At 38.6% G+C, this 25580-nt stretch overlaps 1 pseudogene across 1 annotated transcript in view; it reads right to left on the reverse strand.

Annotated features, from left to right (window-relative positions):
- LOC306870409 overlaps nucleotides 1–25580 on the reverse strand; it is a 202268-nt pseudogene that overhangs the window by 118488 nt on the left and 58200 nt on the right. Inside the window, exon 3 of the transcript in view lies at nucleotides 13504–13587. The product of the transcript in view is annotated as an uncharacterized misc_RNA (transcript). The remainder of the gene's footprint in view (nucleotides 1–13503; nucleotides 13588–25580) is intronic.

Consider the following 25580-nt stretch of genomic DNA (forward strand, 5'->3'; position numbering starts at 1 on the left):
TTTAAAGGTTTACAGTTTAAGTTTACAATTGTGACATACAATGTCACAACATTTAGGGGTGTGGTCCTGGTCAAGACAATCTCCTGAACTCCAAACTGAATGTCAGAATGGGAAAGAAAGGTGATTTAAGCAATTTTGAGCGTGGCATGGTTGTAGGTGCCAGAAGGGCCGGTCTGAGTATTTCACAATCTGCTCAGTTACTGGGATTTTCACGCACAACCATTTCTAGGGTTTACAAAGAATGGTGTGAAAAGGGAAAAACATCCAGTATGCGGCAGTCCTGTGGGCGAAAATGCCTTGTTGATGCTAGAGGTCAGAGGAGAATGGGCCGACTGATTCAAGCTGATAGAAGAGCAACTTTGACTGAAATAACCACTCGTTACAACCTAGGTATGCAGAAAAGCATATGTGAAGCCACAACACGCACAACCTTGAGGCGGATAGGCTACAACAGCAGAAGACCCCACCGGGTACCACTCATCTCCACTACAAATAGGAAAAAGAGGCTACAATTTGCACGAGCTCACCAAAATTTGACGGTTGAAGACTGGAAAAATGTTGCCTGGTCTGATGAGTCTCGATTTCTGTTGAGACATTCAGATGGTAGAGTCAGAATTTGGCGTAAACAGAATGAGAACATGGATCCATCATGCCTTGTTACCACTGTGCAGGCTGGTGGTGGTGGTGTAATGGTGTGGGGGATGTTTTCTTGGCACACTTTAGGCCCCTTAGTGCCAATTGGGCCTCGTTTAAATGCCACGGCCTACCTGAGCATTGTTTCTGACCATGTCCATCCCTTTATGACCACCATGTACCCATCCTCTGATGGCTACTTCCAGCAGGATAATGCACAATGTCACAAAGCTCGAATCATTTCAAATGGGTTTCTTGAACATGACAATGAGTTCACTGTACTAAAATGGCCCCCACAGTCACCAGATCTCAACCCAATAGAGCATCTTTGGGATGTGGTGGAACGGGAGCTTCGTGCCCTGGATGTGCATCCCACAAATCTCCATCAACTGCAAGATGCTATCCAATCAATGCCACGTAGAATTAATGCAGTTCTGAAGGCGAAAGGGGGTCAAAAACAGTATTAGTATGGTGTTCCTAATAATCCTTTAGGTGAGTGTATACGCTCGAGTGTATACGCTCCTGAAGGCGTGGTGTGGGTGGAGCTAAAGAGTCACGAACACACTAAGATTTTGGGTAGCGATTGTCTGCAAGCTGTGACATTGACATAAATAAATCAGGGACAAAAACGTTATTGACTTAAATTAACTTCCATACTTCCATAACTGAATGAACATGTTGAGATGGACGTGTTCTTGCCCTCGCTCTGGGCTGCGTTTCCCAAAAGCATCGTTAGCCAACTATGGTCGCAACTTCCATCGTTACCAACGTAGTTCAACAATTCGGTGTTTCCCGAAACCATAGTTCAAACGAACATTCACAAAGAGTCGCAAACTTACAAAAAGGAAACACACCCCTGGTTGATGCGCGCACGCACTCTTCTTGGAGAAGTCCTGGAGAATGATGTCATACAGGGCCGTACTCACAAAAACTTTCCAAAACCTATACAAATCATGGAGTGTCTTAGGCACAGAAATACTCTGTCATATGTCATTTTCATGTTTACATATACAAGTACATATACATATGTTATGTACATATACATATGTTTACAAATATATATATAATTTGTTTTTGTGTCACAAGCTTCCAGTACATAGAAACAACAACAACACTAAAATAAAATAATAAAAATATAAATAATAAAATAATAAGATATGGATAATAAAAAAAGATATGGATAAAATACACATGTAGAATATAAATAAATCACACACACACACAAATAAAAAAATATGTACAGGTGTGCTATAGATAAAATGGAATATGAATAGAATAAGAAAAAGTTGTAGGGATGTACTAGGATGTATGGTGATGATTTATGTTTTCAAAAAAGACTTCAGTGTGACGACATATCAAAACCGTTGCAGTGTCCATATAATCATTCCTGTGCATTAAGTGTGAATACGGCATTAAAATCATAGCAGCTAAAAATGGCCCACTTAATCCTAAGGGTCAGAGAGAGGGTGGAAAATGGTTATGGAAAAAAAGAGAAAAAAATGAAATGATGACCTTCACAAACACTATAAGCAGACTCAAGGGAAAATAAAAATATATATGTATGATATGAACCCTTTACTAGATGACTGATATCTGCAGATCAGTGCAGATGAAGTGTCAAAGCTGAAATTGGTTGCAATGCCAACCCTGAAGTTGAATTTCTACAACCATCACATTGTCTAGCTTTGCACTAAAGCACTTTCCCTCATCTGATGAGAGAGCTTCCATCTTTTGAAATGGCTCGACTCTTTATTGCTTTTGAAACACCTCCGGCACTTTAAGCAGATGGAGAACAAAAGGATCGGCTGCCAAGAGCTGATTTCGTCAACAGCACAATCAAACTCTCTGACTTCACAGGGTAAGAGGAGAGACTGATGAGAGGATGATACTGAGGAGCTCATGCAGATAAACCAAATGATGCTAGTGTGATTCACAAACCCTTTTCTTAATCATACACGCAGCCTACAAATAAAAACATTACATGTGTCAAAATAAGAAGAAACAAACAGCACAAGGCTCGTCAGTGATTCCTCGTGTAATTTGAATTGTGATGTTTGCAGTGATCCTGAAGAGGCTGTCAGAGATGCTGAAGCACAATTCAAACAGAGAGTGAAGCATAAGAGACATACACTGAACGCATCTGAGGAATGAGTTTATAAATGAAGAGAAAAGAGAGACAATAAACTGTCTTCACATTAAACAATTTTCTAAGCATTGGGCAGCCAATTTAATATGTTCCTGTTTATCAATTATCAGAATATAATATAAAGAATTATTAATTCATTATTCATTTAAGTAATTAACAGTAAAATTTTCAAGGTTTAATGTGGTTTTCACATGCAGATGGCTTTTTTTTGTGCTGATTGGCATTCTAAATATTAATAATGTTAACAGTAGTGTCTTATTTAGTATTACATTTACAGTTCATATATTTTAAATCTATTAATTTACAACTTTATCATTATAAAGTAAATACAAATACATTTAAATACTTGACATACAAGTTATAAAAGAAACAACATTAAAGTATATTTTAGTTTGCCATAAATGCTTGTCAGAACAATCAGCAGTAATAATGAAATTCCATATAAAGATGTACTTATGTCCTACCCGAGTGGGTCAAAAAACAATCTAAATTCATCTAATCACATTTAATAGAATCTTATAAACTATAACACATTTTCATGCAATTTCAATAAACATGCATTTATGCATCTAGTGTCCAAAAACATTAAATTCAGTTTTAGAGTATATTAATTTCATAATACAGTAAGTACTCATTTTAAAAGTATGCTAAAGTGTTCTTCTTTTCACAAGAAATGCTTCATTTTAATTTATACAAAACAGTACAATCAAGGGATTTGACCTATACAAAAAAGTATATGACACAATACAACAGTATTGTCATGTTATGTATAGTAATACCATGTTATGTTTTGGCAGAGAGCTCATATACAAGAACCAGGTGTTTTTTCCAAAACAGACTTTGCGAGCTCAAGGGAAAAAAATCCAAAATAATGTAGACGAGTTTTCACTCCTAGCCACGCTAGATCTAGTTCACAGAGTCGCCGGTAGAGGACTCAACCCTTGCTGTGGCGCGCATTTATTCGAATTTGACAAAGAAGCCTTCATATCCTCACCTGCATATAGTACATTACATGATGTGGGAGGCACTGGAGGCTGAATTAGATGCGGCACAGGCTGCTGAAGGTGAGAAATGAAATGCACAGCCCCAGTACACAACCTTGCCTGTTCCTGCTTTTCATTCTGCTGCTGCTCTCCCTGAATGCAAATGGCGCACTTCATGATGATTTTCACTTACTGAAGGAGTGTGTGTTGTGTATGTGTACATTTGTTTGAGTGTCCACTGAGACGCTTGTGAAATATTACAGAGCGTTTGTTCCCTCCCGACCTTGAGGGTGGTGTGACCTTGTTAGTCGTCCACTTCTGGATCAAGCAAACGGCCTCTGTTGGTCCATCCCTCCCCGTGGACCTTGAACACACACCTGTGTGTATGCACACTTACATCCGTGTGCACTCATGCATTCTTATGCTCGCTGTGTTTTCCCTGACAATGTTTGCGGAGTTGGAAATAGCTTTAATAATTTACAAAGTTAATTTCCTGGCCGCACTCGGACCAGTGCAGTTCAAACCCGAACGCGTGTGGCTAGAAATCCCCCGAGCTGTGTGGTGAATGAGCTGTATGGAGAGAGAAATGAGTGTGTGTGAGTTTAGCTGGAGGCTTCACAGACTCTGCTGTATTGACTGTACGGCTTCTCTGGGTAATGAGATTTCAATGTAAACGCTTGCGGATGGGATGAGACTGGAAGCTCATTAAGTGTGGGATAAAACCAACCTATTCCATCCGATATCAGTAACTATCATGTAAGAGCTAAAATAACACTTCAAATTACATGTCACAACACAACACTCGAGTGAGGAATGCCTACAGGTCCAGCTTCATTAACCTTCGACCACTGATCCTTAGTGGCTACTTGTGACATACAGCCTCAAAGTGCTTGACTACTGGAGAGCCAGTGTTTTCAGTTTTCTGGTAAGCCCTATTTTTAAAGAAAATGCTAAAAATTAGATGATGGTTTCTGAATTGTTATGTGAAAAGAATAGGGCTATCAATTTAACCAACCCAGGCTCACTGGAAACACGTGCCTTTGGCAACATGTCTGCCAAAGTGATATTACGTTGCTTCTAGCACCTATCGCAACACTTAACAAAGTGAAATGTGCAGTGAGCGGTACTAAAAGCACGTTTAGTTTTATCCGAAACAGATGAATGTGAATTTGGCAATGTTTTATTGGACGGTTATTGTATGTAATGCGGCAGTTTGGAAATTAAATGTCTGGTGAGTGGAGCTAAAAGGTTAATACTCTTGTGTTTGAAAATAATGCACCACCTACACTAAACCCCTAAACCAGGGATCCTCAAATCTGGCCCACTCCTGCAGAGTTTAGCTCTACCCCTAATCAAAAACACCTGATCTGCTAATCAGAGTCTTCAAGATCATTAGAAAATTACAGGTAGGTGAGTTTGATCAGGGTTGGAGCTAAACTCTGCAGCAGATTGGCCTTCCAGGGAAAGATTTGAGGAACCCTGTCCTAAACCAACCTAACCTTGATTGCTGAAGCAATCTCGGCACTTTAGCTCGCTAGCTTTTATCATGACTCGTTTCATGAGAATAGTACCCAGAGGCTCCACTTTGCAAGTGCAGTGCTGTACCAGGTGGGCTAACAAGCAAGTTTACTACATTAGAAAAGTCATACATAAGGAGCTAGATTATGCAATGCAAACTTCAAAATATATCAGTTTATAAGTCATGCAGTATGCTAAAACTGTTTTGAGGTCATAGCATAATATTATGCAAGGTTCCATTGATTAATTGATAATCTGCCCCTGTAATCATAAGTTTTGCGAAAAGGAAACTGCAGTGAATTGTGTATATTAGGGTTGGGTACCAAACTTGGTACTTTTAAGGGTACCGACCGAATTGCGTCGGTATTACCGAGTACCGATTCACTTTAAATCAATCAGTGCCAAATTTCGGAGCCTGAGAACGCATCTGGGAGCGTAAACCTGTGATGTGATGTCAATGTTTGAATTGAAATGTTCTGAAGTTTGGTTACATTTCTAGGGCCATATGGTTTCTGCAAAAATGCGGACGGGATTGTGGAGTCCATTCATAATAAAGGAATTTACTCTATAGCGTGGAATGCCACGGAACTCATACATTTTTGGATGAATAAATCAAAACTATGTCTGTCGCTTAATTCAAATCGTATATGGACTAGTGTCTGTGAATATTAAAATGCAAAAAATGGTTTAAATATGAATCCTGTATGTTCCATTTGCCTCTGTATGAATGAATGGCAAAGACAGTTTTGTTCACTACACAAATACTGAGGCACTCGTGACGCTTACAATGATTTCCGGCCTCTGCGTCTCACTATATGACGACATAAACACATGAACTTAATCTCCAGACCTGCTTGTGAGAGTCACTTCATGATATATAATTTACTATTAAAAATAATAATAATAATAAACTTGCTACGTGTTCTGCGTTAAGCTAACCGAGACTTGTCACAGCACTTACATTATTATTGCTCTTTTGTTGGTTTTGATTGCTTCTGTTGTCATTGTTTGTAAGTTGTTTTGGATAAAAGCATCTGCTAAATGCATAAATGTAAATGTAATTTTAAAAAAGAAGTTAAGTGAACATAATTACCAATTACATTAATGCAAATCAGAATCAATGCAAAGATTAATGTAAGTAAACAGGACTGTTCTTCACATTTCTACAATGCATTCACTGCGCTACTAGGAACTCTAGCTACTAGCAAAAAAAGAAAGAAAAATTTAATAAAAAAAATACTGCATGATCCTTTCATGATTATGATTATGATTATGTTATATTGTTAAGTTAATTAATGTCTATTCACACTTACTCATCCGCCTCAATGTAATATCTCGAAATATCTAATTTCTTCATCAGCAATTTAATTAACTGCAGTTAATTTGATGAATTAATCAACATACTATGTAATTAACTCTGTCAATTAATTTATTTACAGCCCTATACCGACTGCTCAGAAAATGAGACTTGGCTGGTAACTCACTTGCTCTGACATGCATTTGGATATGACTCTGGTCATTTTCCAGTCCCACTCTGCCCTTTTCTCCAAGTGGTTCCTGTCTACTCTCAAATAGTCCCCTGGGAATAAAAATAGTGCAAATGCCAAAAACTGCTCTGAAAGGCAAAATGTCACAAAACTGTGGCGTTTAAATAAACTGCTAAATTAAGTTGGAACCAGGGTGAAGTGGTTAGCATACAAGCTCTGTCTGATAAGTACATTAATTCCTGTGACAATTCTTGATTTTTTTCCATTTCTCACCTTTTGAATCTCTTTCTAATGTATATAAAACATGTGGAATGGCTGAAGAACATGGTTAAAAATATGAAAACGCATCAATGTGTTTAAAAAGACAAGGCTCATATTAATAATAATAAAAATGTCTGAATATGCATATAATAAGCAAGCCAAATACATATTTTGTGAATTCCCCTTAAATGTGACCCATAAACACATAAACAAAGAAAGGCAAGAAAAAGATATCACGTTCACTATGAAATGAACAACATCTAAATTTAAGACAGTATATGTGGGCTTGAGTATAACAGGGGAGTATTTTAAGTTTCAGCTCAGCAAATCTTTCACAGTGACCTTGGAGAAAGTTGGCCTATCTGAGGGAAAAAGGCGATATTAGTAATAATAGAGAAATTAATAAGATGGCAGGGCAGCCTGAGGGCTGGGCAGAGGAGTCTTTTGGGTGGGAGGGGGATGTGAGGGAGCTGGCTAAGAAAGGGAATTGGTGGAGGAGGAGGAGGGGTTTGGGACATTGTAAGCGCATGATTTCCTCAGCAGCGGTGCGACAGCCTGCACCGCCACACGTCAAGGAGGAGCAAATCAAAGCGAGCGCTTTTGATGAATATAAAACAGAGAGTCCTGCTGAGAAGCACTCTCGCTCTAATCACACAGCCGCGGCCACCACACCGGCCCCTGCCGCAATCCCCCCAACCCTGCACCAAATTAAAGGACGGGGGGTGCAAGGAGAAGAGGACGGAAAACGCAGACGATTGTAACAAAGACTTGCTGTATAATAGCAATAAACATCCTGCTCCTCCAGTAGTCTGTAGCTTAATGGAGGGATATGTGTGTGTGTGTGGGGGGGGGTTGGGGGCAGCAACACTGTGAACAGCCTTGAAAACCCATGAAATTGTCTTTATGTGACAACAAAACACAGACTGCTCTGCTTTGACAAAAGCTACCAAGTAGAACCGCATGATGCAACTCTATCAACCTTTAACACATTCAAATTTCCAGAGCTATGAAAAGCACAGGGTCAGCGTTAGCATGTTTAGCATGGCCTTTTTAACCCCTGCTGGTAGATGATGTAACTACATGTAACTTTGGTTCTAAAAACCTAAATATTTCTTTGGCATGTAGTAAATGTTTTATCAGTGCCCAATTCAGTTATGCTCTTAAAGGGATAGTTCACTCAAAAATGAAAATTCTGTCATTATTTACTCACTTTCTTGTCATTCCAAAAGTGTATGACTTTCTTTTTTCTGAGGAAAACATTTTGAGAATGTCTGAGTGTTTTTCGTCCATACAATGGAAATCAATGTTAAACATTGCCCAGTGTTCTTCAAAATATCTTCTTTTGTGTTCCACAGAACAATGAAAGTCATACAGGTTTGGAATGGTGAGTAAATTATCATAGAATTTTAATAAAGTGGACAATTCCTTTTAAAGTACAACTTATGTTTTCCCTGTCACATAACAACTTATGACAGTCAATAGTGAATGGTTTGTGACTGTGCACTTTATGTTGTTATTAGCTATTTAGCATTGCCATGACTTTCTTTTCCAGAGTCCCCAGAGTGATTAGTCACATGATTGGCTCAAAAGGTTCTGTGGTTCCCATGAGCAAAGATGGCAGATTTCAAATAGTATACTTCAGAGGGGTCCTATGTGAGCCAAACAACTTCTGCTGAGATGAATGGAAGTGCTAACAGTTTACCAAGACTATTCACTTACATTACTATGGAAAAATGTGCAATGGACAATATGGTGGAATAAATCCCGCCTTTTAAATGAGAGAGTCAAACACTAATTAGTAAAATCATTACATCACTGCTCCTCTTCCCATTGAAACGGTCCTCCAGTCAACCTGGAAACTAGTTAGCACTTTAGCACATCTGGTTCCATCGTCCCGATTCGGCTTTTGAATATATTTTGGTTAAATGCCAGAAAATCTTAATTTATTCAGATTCATATTATCAATCTGAAGATATTTTCACACTTATTCTATGACTTAAATACATCACTAATAAACTCAATTACTCACTAGTTGCTTTCCCAGCCTCATTATGGTTATAAAAGCTCTCTGCAAACTATTCTAAATTAAACTTTGAGGGAAAATGTTTTTAAATAAAGAGTTGTCAGAATCTTAATGGCGTTGACGTTAAAGTCATGTGACTGTAGTGTAGTTCATTTATAGACTATGTTTGGCTTTATACGTCTGGCAATTGTATTTAGGCTTCAGAATTCATAAAAGTTGTTCACTTCTGAAGATTATAATGTTGAACAAAACATGTAAGAATCATACATTACTATTGGTCGCAGACCTTATTTTCTGCAATAATCCAAAAGCAAGTGGCAAAATGCTATTGGGATTTTGTCGAGGGAACCAGGGTGATGCTAACTTCTGTGATGGCCTAGGCCTACAAAAACACGTCATCACTGCAGCGCTCTATTATCTCGGGATGTAATTTGCCCCTGTGCTTTAAAAGAGGGGGTCAAAGGCACAACAGCTCTTCACCGGTGAGTGTGCAGCTCAGTGCACTCGTCTCAGAGTACGACAGAGTGGTGTCGCACAACAAGTCCAGGAGCACTTCACTCCGATCTTGACTCTTAGTCTCTGCATCGACCTTAGTATGGAATCCAGCATCAGGGCTCCAAACCCCGCTGCACTTCTAAGACGGCGCATCAGCTGCGGGTCTGCCGGATGCAGCCCTCCAAGGCGCTGGCCTCATGCAACTCCCTGGGCAGCACTTGTCTCAGAATTCAGGGGTTGCTCCCACCCAGACCCTGAAAGTGACACATGCGTGGTTGTCACCAGCGTGTCACCTCCTGCGCACTGAAGTATGAGGCAATTTCCTGCGAGCAGCGTGTAGCTGAGGAAGCGAGAGGGAGGGGGACCGGCCGCACCCCGGCTCCACTGTTCTCTTTGATACTGTCAGGGAAGAGTAATGGCTTTCTGTTGCTGCTGCTACTACCAAACTAATGTTGTGTGACTTTGGCTCTCCTTTGCAATGCGTTTCCGCTACAGTGAGGACAAGAATGATGGGGAGGAGAGAGGAGAGGAGCAAAGTAGGGAGATAGAAGACAAGGGTAAGGATTCCGACAGCCCCTGGGCAGCTGGGAAATACCCAAAGAGTGGGCAGTAAGAGCAAGTGATTTGACACAGATAACCTTCCCCTTCTTCTTACCTTGCCCGTAGGCGCCACTGGAATAAGACCGCTTCCTTTACATATTGCCACAATTTCCAAAAATATGGGAATAATTCACAAAATTAAAATTATTTTTAAGAAGTCTGCATTTCTAATGCATTAAAGCACCATAGAAGTAGGCTATTCAACTCGTGAGCTATATTCCAAGTTTAGACGATAGACGATAGACCTGTGTGACGAAAATACTCAAATTTAAGCTGTTATTTGAATCAAGTGTGATTTCAATTTTTGTCTAAATCTATTCATTTCATCTACAATATTTTTTAAAACAATTCATTCACACAATGACATAAATACACCTTTTGTATGGTGAGCATGTTCCTAAAAAAACTAATAAGAAAATATAAATATGAAATATTTTTGAGGGGGCATAAAGACAAAAATATCAGGATGATGCAACTGTCCTGACATCATAATTAATAAAAAAAAAAATTAAAAGAACAATTCTTTAAAAGAGAACCCTAGGTTGATTTGACATGATCCTTCACTATTATGTACACACACACACATGCACACACACACACACAGTATATTCATGTTAGTTGTTAAAAAAGGACTTTTTACACTGAATAGGTTATTACTTTTTACTTGATGGTTACACCACATGACATCTCGAGTCATTAAATTGAAACTTTTCTTCAAAAGAGAACTTTTCTTTCATCTACACTTGACCCTCTAACGTAGGGTTCTCTATTCTATTTCTATTCGATCTTGTTTTATTTATTTAAAAATTGACCCTCTAACACTAGCATTCTCGATTATTTTTCTATTGTATCTACTTGATTACTTGTTATTTATTTATTCATTATATTTATTTTATTATATAAAAAAAAAAAAATTCTACGTGTACTGCGTTAGACTAACCGAGACTTGTCACGACACTTACATAATATTGTTATATTGCTGGTCTGATTGCTTCTATCGGCCTCATTTGTAAGTCGCTTTGGATAAAAGCGTCTGCTTAATGACTGCTAAATGCAAATGTAAAATGGTATAAAAGATTTTCAAAACCACATGAAATCAAAATAAATGCAAAGAGTAAATTTCTAAAGACTTGCCATATATATTTCTGGATTTTCCTTGATCTGGCACATTTTCATTCACTCATTTTCCAATAATCTCCTCCTCTGCTGTAGCTAATTTTTATATATTCAAAAGTTGCAGTAATTAGTTTCATAAGAACCAGATTTTGGCATCATTATCTAAAAGCAGCAAGTTTGAATAAGCACGTGGGCAAATTAGATTTTATAAGTACTACAGATGACAAGCTTATCAAAATTGTTGCGTGAACAAGTCCTTTAACGTATGCTGGGTGACATTTCACCTCTGCCAAACAAATCCTGGAACCACTCTATTCCACGATGAACAGGACGAGACACTCTCAGGCTTTTAAACAGCCAAATCAATCACCTACACCATCGCAAACCACCTTAAGACCCTTGATATTTGATTTTACTTGAGGGTCACCAACCTGAGAGAAAAAAAATCTCCAGACGTTACCTAATAACATGAAACGACATGCATAATTACATCCTGAATCACTGCAACCAACCACACCAAATCCAATAACCGACTGAGAAAAACCACTTTATTTCCTAAGAACAATTTTCATGTTAGACAAAAACAAAAAGAACTTTGTCACTGTCTGTCTATTCGCTCCACAGCTGACCTCTTTCCCATTTCTCAGTCATGGATTTAATTGCCATCTAATCCTATCCAGAAATTATATGATAATTATACCAAACTAGTGCCTGATTAAAATTGCACAATATTACAATTCATTAGAGTTAACTGACTCCCAGTGTCTCTGGGCTTTCAGCCAGATGCGTGAAGATGTCAGCAGCCCCCAGATGGGGAACGGAGGAGGGACAGTGGCTCTATTCAGCTCCTGCTTTAGCCTCATCAGAAACTTACACACACACAGATTCTCGCTGCTCCTCCTGTCACTCAATGGGAATGTGGGTTTTCATATCTGTGCGCTTGAGACCAAGACGGATGAACCGAGCTGGTCTCTATATCGTAATGAATAGTTCTGAGAGCCAGAGCTCCCATATGGGCCAATCAAATATTGTATTTTATTTGATTTCACAATAAGTTCACATGAGAGTAAAGAGCAACTCAAGACTGTACTGAAAATGCAGTTAGATTACTAATACTATAAACGAACAGAACACTGATCACCTTGTAACTCATTGTATAATGACTATTCTTACTAAAAGCATGTTAAACCAGTGGTAAATTTACTTTAACCCAATAAAGTTTGCTGGATCATATTTTGATTTCACTATATATATTTTTTGTGAAATCTTTACTGATTTTTTATTTTATTTTTATAAAGTATACATGAGAATAACTTTTAAATTGTTGGTAATATTTTGAGAGGAACATTTACTGGACTGAAGCAACTTACTGTAGGTTTACTATCCTTTTTTTTTAAATCATGCTAAAATGTGAATACAAAATATGATACATCAGGCTTTTGTGGAATGTTTATTTGTACATCTCAATCATCATCATACTGCTTTGAATGATATGTTTTGTACCCCACAATAAAAAACCGAGGTGTTTTTCTCCTCGAGCTGAGATATACATTCTCTTATATCATACTATATGAGCCCAACAAGTCTGATGTATTAAATATGATGTAAACTTTTATTTTTTTAAGGTTTTTGTCTACAATTTCAATAAACACTTCCATTTAAGAATAAAAAAAAAATAAAAAAAAATATCTGCCTTTTTTTTTTTTTTTATATGTCAGGCTTTACAGGTTTAATTCATGTACTATGTCCTATGATAAAACAGGTCTCTGTTCTGGTTTTAAATTCTCAGTGAATGAACCCCATTTGAAGCTGTTGTAATACACCCCTGTCCCATTAACTTCAAATCTGTCGAATTCTAAATGAACAAACCAGGTTTCATCAACACTCTCTAAATAGCATACAGTCAAGGTAACAAACCACATTACTTGGTGTCAAATTTGTTTACTGCAATTATTATTAATAATATATTTAACTTATATTAACGCAGTAAGCTTACTTGAAGCTGTCCACTACAGTTTATCCATTATTAGTAGTGTTTTTGGCATTCTACTTCACATTGTTTAAAACATGGCCTTAAGTGCATTTAGTATTTAAAATATTAAATTAAGATATCCATTTAACCCCAACACCTTTTTCAACATGTTTTTTGGTTTGTTATAGAACCATGCTGACATGAGGTTAAGAGTAAGTGAGGTGTGAACACATACTCATAAACAAACGCTTGCTTTTGAGGGTACTTACGACATTCAGCGTGGTGCTGCTGCTCTCTGCTTTCTCACCCAGGTCTAGTCTCAGCTGAGCTTTAGTCTCCTCTGAACCTTGCACCTGAACAGATGAGAAACAGAGTGTGTTTAGTATGTACATCTAAAGGGCACGGGACTAACAGAGAGCAATTTGAGAACTTGAGTCAGAATGCAAGACAAATGCAAACACTGTCAATGTTCTTATGTTTTGCTGTGGTATAATAATAACCCTTCGATATTCTCATCTCCTCAGGTTTATTTGGACATCGCATCACTGGGAGCGCTAGAGAAAGCCTGCTGTAATTTAAACAACTGTTATGCCTGTGAAAGACTTCTTCAATCAAAACCTGACATGCCAATCCTTCATCCAGTCATCTGGGCTGAAGGGGAACATTGAGCTGATTGAATGGTTTGCTCTACAGCTTCATCCCTGCAGTGATTCTGTTCTCACACTGAACCTCCTAAAAAGTCAATGAGATGCTCAGCACACTAAATGAGTTGCTCTCTCACTCACATGTAGGAGGAGAGGACTATATAAAGAACATTTTATAGAGCTAAGAAAAGTTTTTTTTTTTAAAGTGCAGGTACAAGGATGACATTCAAATACATTTCAATACAATTTTTGTATTTGAGATCACATATAATATATACATACACACACACACACACACACACACATATATACAGTGGTGGCCAAAATGACAGATTTGAAAATATTGACCTTTCTTGGCCTCCAAAACATTATTTAATTTCATAATATTCATGAAACATTAATAAATAACGGCAATAATTTGTTTTATGGGTATTGTAATGGCCAATTCAACAAAAAAAACTGAAATCTCTTAAATATGCCAAGTGTTCTAATAATTTTGGCCACCACTGTACATATACATATTCAAAATAAAATTTAATTCTTTATTAAATGTTTGTGTTTTTAATATCATATAGCTTTCACTGACATTTTATCAAATTGAAACTTCAAAAGTTATACTGTTCAAAATTATTATCAGCCATTTTGATAACAATAAAATAAATATTTCTTGAAGACTAAATCAGCATGTTCATAATATCTGAAGAATAATTTTTGAAGTATCATGTGACAATGGACTGGATTTTTTTTTTCTGCTGAAAATTCTGTTTTGCCATCAAAGGAATAAACTATATATTTTTAAAAAACATTACAATAGAAAACATTATTTTATTTAAATTAAATGCAGCCTTGGTGGGCATAGAGACTTCTTTCAAAAATCTTACCAATCCCAAACTTTTGAATGGTTGTGAAAGCACATTTCACATGGAGTATATGAGATTAAGATATGAGACTATCACATCCAGCTGGATCTAAAAAAGTCTCTGGCCTCCAGCTGAAGGAGCCGTTTAAGCTGCTGGAGCTCGTGCTGATCTTTCAGAGACATCTCCTGGTGTAGCTCAGTGATGACATCCTGTAGTTCAAGGATCAGAGCCTCTCGCTCCTCCACCTACAACACGACCGCTGCCATGTCAGGAGACTTATTCAAGATGGTTATGTGTTGAGTTGCATGGTTATTTGTGAGGGTATTAAATATTAAGAATGTCATACAAACACTCGGACACAGTAAGATCACACAAAAGATGTTTGGGTTTCAACAGTGACTGCTGCAGGGACATGTTCAACCTAACAAGCATGTGCACATGAGAAGTTGGGCAGAAATCACCTACAAATGTCCAAACACATGTCTAAAGCTCTGGTAATGTCATGCCATCTAAATCAGATTTTGTGTGTTTACCATGACAGATGTCATAAAATTACCCACCAATCAACTGTGTGGAAGGTTATTTATTTTATTTATTTTTTTATTCACTTATTTTTATGTATTTATTTTGTAAGACAGTAAAAAACAAGAAAATAGAGGGGGAATGTCAGGGACACAGACCAGATTTGAACCTGAATCTCCAAGTACAAAATTGAAAATACAGGTAAAACCAGTAAAAAAAATAATAAAAATTAAAATATTCATATTAATTCTGTGACGTCTCATGGAGGTAGGGAGGACAGGGAAAAACAAGTCCACAATCCTGACAAATACAGTGAAGTCCTATTACATTGCATTCTTGATGAATACTTGTCCAAAATGTATAATGGTAGCATTAAGGTAGGTATTAAGAAGCACAAAAAAATGTTTCTTGAGCACACAATCAACATATTTGATTGATTTCTGAAGGATGATGTTACACTGAAGACTGGAGTAACGATACTGAAAATTCAGCTTTGCATCACAGGAATAAATTATATTTGAAAACATATTCAAATAGAAATCATAATATTATTGTTTTTACTGCATTTTAATCAAATAAATGCAGCCTCAGTGAGCATAAGAGATTTCTTTCAAAAATATTCAAAAATCTTAATTGCTTCAAACTTTTGACTGGTGGTGTAGTAGCCTACATGACAGAAAAATGGACAAATGTAAGGATAGATAAACCCATTTAATCTTTATGATTCTTAACACTATGTCAATAAAGAACACCAAGACCTCCTCAAAACTCCACATATAATGTGAATGCATCAATATGAGAGATATGGCACCATTCTGTGATGCATCACATATCAGTCATATAGAATAGCTTGGCAGGTAGAGTGTGTCATGGTGGTACTTGTAAGTGAACTCCAGGGATTGTATGAATCCATTTTCCACTACTAAACTGGCCTCTGCAATTGTGGGTCACAATATGAGATACTGTGATATTAGTATATGAGTATATGACAATATGAGACACGCAGCAGAAGTGAGAAGGCACAATAGGTTTCACCTCAGAAGCAACAATCACACTGTGAATTATAAGTATCCTGTTACAAAAGAAAAAATCCAAAAGGTCAAAGTCTTCCTATCAGAACTTGGAGCAAAATGAGTTTATGCACTGAAGAGGCCTATTTCATATCACACAGAGCATAAGTGGGCACATCAGCGAGGAAAATCTTAGATAACACACATAAAGATGTTTTAATGAACATCTGAAATGTGCCCCGATAAATCAGATTGTGATACAGAAGGGTAAGGAAATCAATTTCTCCAGGCACTGTCTTCCATCAGACTGAACATCTGATGTTGCTAAGCGAGAGAACTCATTTGAGAGCAATAAACAGAAGGGCTGTTATGTAAACTGTTGAATGATCTAATCAAGATTTCATTGTGTTTAGACTGCTGTATGAAATCCACAGCAGATTGTGAAGCGAAGGGTTACAGTTAACTGAAACATGAGTGAGAAGTGAAAATTAATACCATACTTATAGCACAATGCTATTGCTACTACTTCAAAATAATGATATCATCATGCTCACATTTTCATACTCATATTTACAATGAATATAACTTTTTTTCTGTAGGATACAATAAATGATATTTTGAAGACTGTTTCAGATGTTTTAAAGTGAAAGTGAAAGTGACATACGGCCAAGTATGGTGACCCATACTCGGAATTCTTCCCCACGTATTTGTTGATGCAACCGTGCCATTTGAACTTCCTAATATTATGCAGATTTTAGCTCACATAGTTACACCATTGTATGGAAAAAACACAATAACATATTGTAGTAGTGAGTGGGGCGGGGCCGAGAGCCGTGGGAGCGGAGCGAGGCCGGTGGAGTGAATGATAATGAGCTACACCTGCACCACTCACCGGTCTCGAGTCCCACGGAGGAGCTCCGGAAGGATAAAAGGAGGAGTGATGACAGTGGAAGACGAGAGAGGACCAGGCCTGGATTTTATTTTGTGCTTTGTGTGCGGCAGTCGTCCGTGAGGGGCTGCTGCTTTACTTTTGTGTTTGTTTATTTTTATTAAATCTTTAAATAGTTGCCGGTTCCCACCTCCTTCTTCCCGACCTACGAACTTTGTTACAATGGTGCCGAAACCCAGGAGGAAGGAGGGAAACGCTGTGAGAGAGCCCTCGCTGCTGAGGGGGATCGCGGTGTTGAGGAGATCGGGCAGCAGGGAATAGCGGGGGCGGCCGCTGGCTGCCCGAGGCGGCGGTGGTGCTGGAGCGATGGAACAACAGGTGCGACGGAAGGCTCGCTGCCGTGCTCCTGGGTCGAGGAGGGGGGCTGCCATCCGAGAGGGAGCGGAGGAGTCGGCGCCATTCGCCATGTGGCCGTAGCCTGCTGCCATCCGCCATGTTGGGGAGGAGCAGGGAGTGGGGGACTCGCTGCCGGCTGCCCTCGACCGGAGGAGCCATCGCCGTCCGCCAGGAGGCGGAGCGTCGAGCCGTCCACCAAAGAGGTCCAGTACCATCGCATGGCACCGCGAGTGAGAGCTCTCTCGAGGGTACCCCCCGGCCTGCAAGGGGCGATGGGGGTATGTAGTAGTGAGTGCAAATCTTTGCAAATTTGAGCACGGTTTATAACAAAAAGTCTCAATTTGTTCTCCCTTTGGTCTCATTGCTATTGAGAAAAGAAAAAAAAAAGAGAACAGTAAATAAGAGTCAAATGATAACCTGAGAAAATTTCTCTGCAAGAGATCTGAACTTTTGAGCACTAAATAACAGCAAGTACCACAGAAGATATAAGGTACGACAATGCTCTGTGGTTTAGCCTAATGCAAGATAGACAGCAAGGCTTCCAATGGACTGCCTCTAGTCTGACAGCACTGAAGGTCTACTGCAGGGCATTGAAGTGGAAAGCCCTGCTTGTATTTCCAGCATTTCCAACTCTTACGAGTAACAGCAAAAGCAGGAGGGCTCAGCAAAAACTTAGACACAGCTGCTTTGATCACAGGAGCCCCCTTATACTAACAGGCCACTTTTCACACCATTTGTTTCCCTTTGCCTGCATAATCAAGGAGAATGCCTATTTTCTTTCTCAATTGTAGCACTGCACACATTTCTTTGTTTCTTGTGAGTACTTGGGTCTGGACCCCAAGGTTCCATTAATAGGGCTATTATGCGCTCTTCATTATTTCTGACCTGACGCTAAGACCAGCCATCTTTGAACCACAGGTCTTAGCTGGTGCCCAGCACCTCTGCATTAGGAGATCCTTTGATCCTTCAACTCTTTGAAAAGACAACCAGGTAGGACTCCTAAATGAACCACTACAGACTCTAAAATGCATCATACAACCCTGGATGATCCACTGAATTCTACCCAAAGAAGAATGGTAAAGTGTATGCAACTTAATTAACCACAACAAGCCATAAACACACACAACCTCAATAGCATATTGAGGAAAGGAGATTAAAAAGAGCCAAACACCCATATCTTGAAGAAATCAGGCCTTTCAGAATAAATGGCAGTGTTTCATCTAGTAATTTTTGTAAAAGGTCCTTTGTTATCTCCAGACACCCAGAAAAGCCTCCTACTGACTCTATAGCTTTTGAGGTTCAGATGTCAGTATTAGCATGCTAATTGCAACTTTGTCAGCGGAGCTGAAAGAAAAAAATGAAGGGAGAGAGAAAAAAGAAAAGAAGAGAAGTACTTTGTCCAGCTAGGGCCATGGGATTTCTTTTTAATCTGCTGTTACAAATAGCTTTTTTTGTAGAAAATTACATTATGTCCCATGAATCTCACTTCCAACAAGGTACAGAGAGTTTTGTGTCTGGCCAAATAGCTTTCAGCAGAACGAGTTCGCAACATGATACTCCAGCCTTTAATTCATGTCATTTATAACATGACATTTATGCATAGAGATTATGATAAACAATGTGTTAAAGTCATTTTACCTTTTACTTTTTTTATTTCATTATTTTTAATAGAGTAAAATATGATATTAATAGAGTGATACAGCAATATGCTGTAATTCATTAGCCTAACTGTTGGCTGCTGTTGACAAGAAACTTTTGTTAATATATAAACAGAAACTACTTGAACAAAAAGTCCTTTCTGGAAGCAGGGTTATATTTGGCGGCCATCTTGATAACGGCAAACATTTTCTGAATGTGGAAACACCAAAATCTCCTAAACTGTTTTTCATGTTAGTTCAGCTAATGTACATGCATGTTCTGGGGTCCCTGTAGAAAAAAAACAGCATATGCTTGTTAGGTATGTTTTGAAGCATGGCAGCTGGTTTGAGCTGGTTTAACCTGGTCCTGAGCAGGAGCTAGTTCCTTAGGATCAGCACATGACCAGCTAAAAACAGCTCATAACCAGCTTATAACCAGCACAGGACCAGCTTAAACATGCTCAAACCAGCTGCCATGCTTCATAACATACCTAACCAGCATATGCTTGTTTTTTCAAGAGGGACGTGACAGACCTTTTCAGGATCAAAATATTTAGTTGAACCTGAAACCTTAAACTCAAACCCAATCTCAATCCCGGCCCTATGCTGAACCCTAACCAAACACTCTTACTGGTTGATAGGAGTGTAATTCTAAGACCAACAATTTATAAATAAACTCATCAGCATAAAATTATTTTTCCTCTTCCATGGCTAAATCAGAAACAGCTAACATTTCCGTTTAGACCCACTGAGTACACAGAGAACGACAGAGGCCTTATCTGAGAATCTGTCATTTCTTTTCACTCCTGTGACAGTATGCTACACTCTCAGAAACGGCACACACAACATTGGGCTTAATGTCAATGAGTCGTATCTCCCTGCACTGCCTCCTCCACCTCGCTCTCCGCACAAATGCCAGAGGTCACTCTTTTCATTCAGGCAGAAATCAAAATGATAATGGCAGCTTGTTAAAAATTCTATTTGGATGTGCACATAGGCTACATCAAAAGGTGCTGACATGGAGTGGTTTGGGGTGCAGAGGGGTGTTAGCGATGTGGCTTACTGATAGCACACATCAAAGCTATAGAGAGAGGGGAATATGGGGTGGGGGTGGGGTAGGACACAATGACTACGTTCTGGGGCTGTTATAGTCAGCAAATGAAAATATACCAGGCACAATTTTACCGTTAATGCCTTGACATTGAAACATGAGCTATTTACCATGAAAAAAGCACTCTGACTCCATCAGATCCGTCTAAATCAAGCTGATGCAATGGATGCAGTTTGGGAAATTATAAATGATAGCCAGACAGAGTAAAAAAAAAACATGCAGAAAAAGAAATAAAGGCAATAATCAAATAAATCCTCTAGTGGACCATTAATAAATGCGAGCAGCACAAGGCCACTTCAGGAGACAATAAGGCAGCAGGGATTTGCTAAAATTGGGACAGTCGCTCACCGGCTCCATTTTGCATCAGGCACGGTCGACCTTTTAATGCTGCATTGCTAACCGATAACCACCCAGAAAGGCATTTCAGTGCTTTCCTGGTTTAAAACCATTCCCAGCAAAGTTTTCCACATAGGCCAATTACTAAAGCACTCTAGTCTGATTCACCATGCCATTCATCTGAAGCAAGCTCATTTAAGAGGACAGCGGATACCTGCCCCACTGTATTGGATAAAGACAAACTGAATAATATCTTCACCCATGTGGCTTGACTCGCCACTGAGCACTCTTTCATGTGAGACCTCAGTAGGTATGACTTGGTGAACATGTAGGATCAGTCCTTGTTGGTCTTGGAAAAACATTCTTAAACCAGGGATAGCCAACACTGTTCCTGGAGAGCTACCTTCATGCAGGCTACAGTTCCAACGCTGCTCAAACACACCTGCCTGTTATTTTCAAGTAATCCTGAAGTCCTGGATTAGCTGGGTGAAGTGTCTTTGATTAGGGATGGAGCTAAACTTTGCAGGAAGGTAGCCCTCCAGGAGCAGGGTTGGCTGACCTTACTAGAAACCGGAAATTTGATTTTTGTTTTAGATGTAGGATTGAGGTTAGAGTTGGGCTATGGCTTGAGACTTGTAACATTTTTTTTTTATCTATCATTAGGGGTAATTAATGGATATGTTTTGAGCAGGGGTGTCTAATCCTGCTCCTACAAGGCCAGGCTCCTGTGGGTCTCCAAACTTGGTCCTGGAGGGCCGTTGTTTAGCTCCAACTCTAATTAAACACACCTAAACCAATTTATTAAGATCTTACTAGGCATGTCAGAAACTTCCAAGCAGGTATGTTGAGGCAAGTTGCAGCTAAATTCTGTAGTACACCAGCCCTTCAGGACCGAGTTTGGAAACCTCTGGTCTAGGTCTTCAACAGTGCTCCTGAGGATCCACTTGCAAAGTTTATTTCCAACCTGCTTCAGCTCACCTGAAAATCTTGATTAGCTGGTTCAGGTGGGTTAGAGTTAGATTAGGGCTGTAGCTAAACTCTGCAGGACAGTGGGTCATCAGAAGCAGGGACAAAGACTGTGCTGTGGGGCAGTCGTGGCCTAAAGGTTAGAGTTGGACTTGTAACCCGAAGGTTCAAGTCTCAGGTCCGACTGAGGTGAGACTCTTGAGTAAGGCACCAAACCCCCAACTGATCCCCAAGCACCGCAGCAATATGGCTGAAAAAATATGCAGGTGTGTGTTCACAGTGTGTGTGTGCATGTTTATGTGGTTTATGAGGACACAAATTTGTATAATGACATGGGTATGACAGAGGTATTACAATATGAAGGTGGTTTATGAGGACACTGCCTATGTCCCCGTAATTCAAAAGGCTTAAAAAAACATACTAAATGGTGTTTTTTTGGAAAATCTAAAAATGCACAAAGTCTCCTGTGAGGGCTAGGTTTAGGTGTAGGGTTGGTGTAGGGCAATAGCACACACAGTTTGTTCAGTATAAAAACCATTACGCCTATGGAGAGTCCCCATAAACCACAAAAAACAACATGTGTGTGTGTGTGTGTGTGAACTTGGATGAGTTAAATTCAGAGCACAAATTCAGAGTATGTGTCACTATACTTGGTCACACGTCACTTCACTTTCACTTTCACTTTACTAACTGAAGACACCTGAACAAGGTAGTCAAAGTCTTCAGGAGCAGGCTGGAACTTTCCTTTGCAGGACTGGACACTAGGACAGTGGCTCCCAAGGACATTCCCTGAGAAAGTTTAAAGTAGTTCACTTGTAGACATCAGATTACCTTAACAAAGAGAGATTCAAAGTAAAGCATGTGCATCTGGTTAAATGGAGGTACTGCTGACGTTTGGCTTTCACACACCCACAGGGCTTAAGCATATATTTGTCTTCTGCTCGTAGCATTCGGCACTCCGCATTGTTGCATTATAATCACATTACTCTTTCATAACCGAGATCTTATCCACTTAAGGTATCCGCAGTATGATAAAGCCAACGCAGCACTGGTCTTTCCTGACGGGTGATACCGAATACTGCATCCTTCATCCAGGTCTCTCATTTAATTAGCTATTCTATGAATTTCCAATTAAGCTGAGGGCAGCTAGACAGAGCTTTTAGGTCTTTTATCACAGGGGACGAGCAGGACCTGTTCAGGTACTCTTACAAAGTACTGTTCTTGTGCACCTTTGTTAGAGGAAGGGCATTGTCTGGGAGGAAAAGCATGCCACCCGTGAGCCGCTGTAGCCTACCATCTGAGTATTCCATTAAGAGTAAAAGGAGAGTGCAGATAATGAGAGTCCACATGGACTGAGCCAAACACCTAGACAGTACTGGAAGGAAGAGGCCTCATATCAAAGATACTCCCGGTTTTTTGCTTTATCTCTCTCTCACTTTCTTTTCTTTTCCTCCTCTATCTGCTCTGATTTGGTTTGTGTTGGTTCAATGCCATAATAATCCTCTGGACAGAAAAACCTGCCTCTGATTATTAATAAACCTTAAGGCAGGCATCATTATTTTTTTCAGCTAGTCCTTTTTTGTAATGTGCAGACAACACCTTTATACCTTTCCCAGGGGCCCGAGCTCCCCATCTCTCTGTGATCTTATTAGCATCCCATCTCCACCTGTCTGATGGCCAAACTGCATTGCTATGCACTTTCTGTCTCTCTGACCTATGCGTGGATGGAATTCATTTGGCCTTTCCGTCTTCTCCTTCTTTGGGCTGATTTGGCTTAAGCAGGCAGCTGGCCATGGTTATTTTAGATAAACACTATTAAAGAAATACAGACAGTGGAAATAGGATGAAGGATAAAAGAGTTGGGATATAGCTGTGCTTCAAAGAAATCTCATCAGTCACTTATTACGCTTTGAATGCTGATGTGTGACTGATTTGGCCATGTTTACTTCATGTCTGCAAGTTTTGAATGTTTTTTTTTTCTTCCTGAAAAGCTTAACTTTGACAGTAATTATTAAATCGGTCCACATTATACATATTTTATGTTATTAAATAAAAAAGGTTAGGTAGAAAAAACAAACAAACGTTAAGGTAGGGTACTGTGGAACAGAACAGTGTACTGTTTTACACGGCTAGTAAATGCTATATGTCCTTGGTAGAGTATTGAATGCATCAACATAATAACCAAGACCAAGAAAATCAGAGGGTCACAAAGAACTAGATTGTGATAGAATTTATTAATAATCTGGACGTTTATCAGTTTCATACTCTTATGATAATAGTGGGTCTGAGGTTATATGCATGTAATTTATTCTGAACCTTTGAATGGTCTCCTTCAGCACTAACCTGACTTAAGGCCTGTTCACACCAAGGACAATAACTGTACATTTTTAATAACAGCTCTAATTCTTTGACAATAGTGAATTACACACACCAATATATAACTACAACAATAACAACACAGAGGAACGGTATTGTTGGAATCACTTTCATAATCTTTTATTTTTCAGCTGATGAATGATAAAAACATTGACATCCAATCCCCACTTTAAAGAGTACAGCATTTAAAGCAGCACATGAGACTGCAGCGGATGCTTATAATAAACAAAATGTTATCTTCCCTTGGTGTAGATGCCAATATAGTTATTGTTACAGTTATTGTTGTAGTTATCTCATCTTGGTGTGAATGGGGCTATAATCAGAAAGAAAAATATTCTACCTGATGATGCTAATATACAATACAAGACATTTTAAACATCATCCTTTTTCTCTGTAAAGTTAATTTAATTTAGCTAGTATTTAATATATCTTAAATACAACAAAAAAAATATTAAAATTTTAGCAAATCTAGACAAATATACAGCTTTATTGGAAATGCCATTAAATTAAAACATTCTGTTTATAGGTGATACTGATTTATCTTTTCCTCATGCATCACATTGTCCTTAGCACAATATTGTCAATACACTGCAACTAGATGTTTACATTCTGTAAAGAAAATGTGGGTGATTGTTAGGGTGCCCCAGGGGTCAATGACAGACCTATTCATTTTTTAAAAAATTCATAAAAAAAACTAAAATGACTTAAAAATACCTCTTCCACAATTAACATGTTTTTTTGTTTTGTTTTTTAATGGAGAAAAGGGGCTTTTAAGAGGCATAAAGCCAGAGATGTCAGGGTTGTTATTTCTTAGAAAAGTAGTGTTTAACAAAACTCTGTTATTTATTAATATTTGAAAGTAGTATGTCATTCTGATTTATCTTTTCCTCACGCATCGTGTTTTATATTTCATTTCAATCAAGCTCTTCATTAACACTTTAGCTTTCTTGGTTACGAAGCAAGTACACAAACTAATAAATATAAAATATAAAGTGCTATTTAAAAAATACAGGTAAAATTGTTGGTCAGGTGAAAGTGGCCCTGAGGGTCAGCTATAATATTTATTATTTAAAAAAAGAAAAATCCAGACAATAAATATTGAAATGATTTATGATTGTTTTACTACTTTAAGCCTGAAAGTCTGGTTCTGGTACAAGGGTAAAACAATAAAATGTACACATAAAATGCATTTTACAAACCAGCATAATTAAATAATGAAGGTATGATAACAATTTTCCAAAAGAGTTCACATTAAAATTATGCTGAAATCTCTTGTGAATCAATAAACTAAAAATCAACTCTTGTTAAATAAAAGTGCCCCAGAAACACCCATATATGACAACAACTGCACCGCTGAATGTTTTACAGACACCAAAAACCAAATCAACAGTGGGCAGATTTATTCCACACCAGTGGACACGTACCATAAGAGCAAGACAGAAAGTAAAGGATGTTCTGTGCTGCTCTGTAAAGGACTCTGGGCTTGATGAGGTGCAGCAGTTGAATGATATACAGAGGCGAGCTCAGGCGAGAGCTGTCCATTAGTTACAGGGTCCTGTAATGTTGGGACTGCAGTACATTATTTTCAAATGCATCAGT

Source organism: Barbus barbus (assembly GCF_936440315.1).
Source record: "Barbus barbus genome assembly, chromosome: 1".
In the NCBI taxonomy this organism is placed as follows: Eukaryota; Metazoa; Chordata; class Actinopteri; order Cypriniformes; family Cyprinidae; genus Barbus; species Barbus barbus.